Here is a 3,857-nt window from a genome sequence, read left to right as displayed (position 1 = left end):
CAGTTGCCATAACAGCTTGGTGCAGCAGTTCACATGATTTAAAAAGATTCTGAAAGAACTATTTAATGAAGAAAAAGACAACGTGAATGGAGAGGGATTTTTTTTTTACAATTACTGTATTTAAACATGAATATCTGTTTGATAAATCTTTTTCCTGTAAAAGCAAAAATGCTCTTATATTCAGAGCTGCTCTACTCCCTGTAGCATGTAATCCTTGGAGCTTTTACACTTGGCAGCAATAGTGACTCACTTTGAGATAGCTGCAGACTGTGCATCAGCTCAATGAGCAGTTGTCTTTGACTTTGGACCCATCACCCTTCCCCTAAAAGGAGGAATATCTACAGGGCTTTTGTAGCACCACAAATACTGTTGTGTTGAGAATTGATGCCAAGGAGGACTCACACAGCTATGTAATGCAAAAAAACTCATCCTGTTTTAATGGTCACAACCATCATCCACTTATCTCCTATTCATTATTGATATATTTGCAGATAGGCAGATGAACACCTAGATCAGGCCAGGGCAGCAGCCTGGAATGGGTGACCAGGGGAAGCCAAATGTGGCCTCCCCTCCTGCCCTGCCCAGCCTGGAGATGTGTGACAGCACCACAGTCCCTCTGTGTCTCTGGGAGCAAGCAGCAGGCTCTCACCTTCCTCTTTGCCCACAGGGATTTCTCCTGTGGTCTCCAGTCTGTACTGGACCACTCCACTCTAATCCAAGGACTTGAATTCTCTTGGAGCAGAAACATGCTCTTTTATTATCTGCAACAGAAGAAAAATTATTTAAACACCTCAAAAATTAATAGTAAAAGTAAAAAAAAGCCACTGGTAACTCCAAGCACATATGAAAACCCCAGTCACAACAAAGAACCCATCATGCACTGACGATAAGCACAGGAGTATCAGGACGATGAACTATCTCACAAAGAATTTTGTGTTTCTGCTGATGATTTTAGGAAAATCTCCCAGTCTGATCCTTTTTCTTAACAGAAGCATGAGCCCTCTCATTAGGCTGCTTACCAGTGGGGTCACTTGCTGGTCTCTTGCTGTCACTTAGATACCTGTCCTCTCTAGGTTAGACCAAGAGATTGCTCAAGTTATGTCTGTTTTATATCCCTGAGGTCATTAGCAGTCAGAATTATTCTGACCTTTTGCCACCACATCAAAGAGTGGATCAGAGGTGAACAGAAAGATATAACATTTTGGCATCTGTCTAATATCCAGAGGAGAAAGACAATCTCATCTCAGATCTCATTCTTGCTCATTACTCCTTCACATTAAATAAAGCTGACAGAAAAAGTTGGAGGAAAAAATTGATAATGACAAATTAGGTTTCTTTTTTATATTTGTGAATTATCTCTGAACATGCTTCAATTAGTTTTTAACTATTTATTCTTTGAAAATAATTTGCCAATAATTTACTGGCTACTGAAGGCTCAAAACCAGTTATGGTTATTTCTTATTCAGAATCTGAAGTGTGTTGTTGGCATTGGTTGAATTGATAATTTATGTGATACTGTTTTAACATGAATAAATGAAGAAGGTTTGGGATGCAAATGTTTATATATATTAGAGACAAATTTTCTGATTGTTCATGTTCTACATAATTAATTTAAAAGAGAAAATTCTCGCAAATCTGATGTCTATGAAATATGAATGGGAATCTACTGGTATCTCATAAAAAAGCAATTTTAGTGTACATTAATTCAATATTCTGCTGAATTGTCTTAGGCAAATAATTTCAGCAATGATCTAGGTATAAGCATATTTACCATCAAAACAGTTATAATTTCAGAACAGTTTCCTAAATAATAACATAAAGAAAAGCATTATAGAAATAATAAACAGCTCAAATAAAGGAAGAGATTCACATCAGGCTTAGAAGTTTTTTCTGTTCTGTTATGGCTGTAAAAAATATTTATAGTTATTATATCTCCTTTTTTTACCACATTATTCTAACTAAAAGTTAATTTAATCAGTCAAATAATATTATCCAAATGCCATTCATCCTGTTTTGATTTATGCTGCTTTTTAATTTCAAAAAGCTTTCTTAGTAATCTGGTTTTCTGAGAATTTATCGTGTTTTTATCTCTGGCCTGTAACCCATCCAAATAATTACTGTAATTTTGTTCTTATTGGCACACATCCCATTCTGACTTTGCATTTTTTCTTTTGTGTAGTCCTATTCTAACTTTTATTAATCTTCTGCTGGTCTCATGTGCTTTTCTGCTGTAACAGCTGGGAATTTAAGTAATTCTTGAGGCTTTGAAATTTGTCACTGATAATGTGCCAACAAGGACAAAGATTTTTCAGCTGTCTTTATTGTTAGGTTTTGGGTTTTTGTTAGGTTTTGTGGTTTTGGTTTTTCTTTTTTTTTTTTTTTTCCCAGTAAAGATGTTTTCATTTTGCATCTTTATTTACTGGTTAGTAAAATGTGTGTACTATAACTGCCTCATATTTCATGAATATGTAACAGAAGTCATCCCAATAAGCATTAGTAAACAAGATGAGGATTAAGCACTCAGTTAATGTATGTTTGCTTTAGACCATATTCTGATATTTTTGCCTTTGTTGAGTAAATAGTCAATGAAAGTTTGTGTGACCTCTTAATAATGTGGGAGGCAGCATCCAGGTGTGAAGAACCTGCTTCAAGGTGCAGCCCCCAGATGAAAGATTTAAATAACCACTGTAAGCAAATTGAGGGGTTTGGAGGCCATGAAGGGAACGTAGATGTTGCAGGTGGTCTTGACTAAGCAGAGGTGGATGAAGTGTTGTCTTTTGTCTTTTGAATTTGTTCTTGCTCAGTGCTGAAGTGGATGGGGTAATATTTTTGTATTATTTTATTTTAATTACTTTGTGAAATTTTAGGTAATTTTAAGGCTTGTTAGTTAAAGCAATATTGGTAATCTGCAGCTGGAGATCAGGCTAAAATCCCATTACGGGAGGTAACAAAGATTTGTGCTTGTGAAAATTTTTGTGGTGTTTTTTGTAGGTGTTTTGTGGGTTTTTGTAAGTGTTTTGTGGGGTTTTTCCGTCTTTCAGCAACATTTGGCAAGGTTTTTTCAATCCTGGTTTTCCTGCTGGATAGCACTGCTGAGTTTCCTTATGCAGCTGCTGTATTCTATGTAGGCCTGGGTGCCGTGTGGCAGGTGCAGGAATTCCTGTTTGTAGCTTTGGAACCTGTGGGCTTTTATTGCTGTAATGCAACTTGTGGGGCTGAAACCTATTATGATGTTGAAAGAATATCTGACTTTTTTCAGGTGTCAGGAGGGCTTTCTACTTGTTCTGAGAATTTTGGAGATCCTTAAATACATCAAATAAATATTACAGCTGCAAGGAAATGTTTTATAATCACGAATGGAGTACATTCTTTAAAATAAACTTATATATAGCTAGGCTTTTTCTCATCAATTGTACTTAGTGCATAGAAAAATCAGTGCTATTTTCAGAGCACAATTATTTATTGTCTCTCAGCTCAGCAGTGAAATGTATTTCTGTATTAAGTTATTTACCCTTGTTCATCCCACTTAACAGTATGGTGGTTCAAGTGTGGCTACCTGATCAGGCTCAAGGAAAATCAACTAAGTCATTATTTGCTTTTTCTGGAATTGGGAGAGTTCAAGCCACTGTAAGTATGTGTGACTGTAATGTTATTGCAGTAAGCTCAAGCTCACAGAACTGCCAAAGGTCTTCTGATTTGCAGCTTTGTGTTCTCCAGCCATGTCTGGTCAGGCTGTATTAGCTCACTTAATAGAGGAAGCTTGCTCTCTATCAATGGTTTGCAAAGTTTCTTGTATCCAAGCTGTGTTTGTAATATGTAAAGAGTGCCAAGGTTTCGGAGGTTCAAAAAGTGGTGAT

This window comes from Melospiza georgiana, chromosome 1, assembly GCF_028018845.1.
Source record: "Melospiza georgiana isolate bMelGeo1 chromosome 1, bMelGeo1.pri, whole genome shotgun sequence".
Taxonomy (NCBI): domain Eukaryota; kingdom Metazoa; phylum Chordata; class Aves; order Passeriformes; family Passerellidae; genus Melospiza; species Melospiza georgiana.
This window is presented reverse-complemented; position numbering follows the sequence as displayed.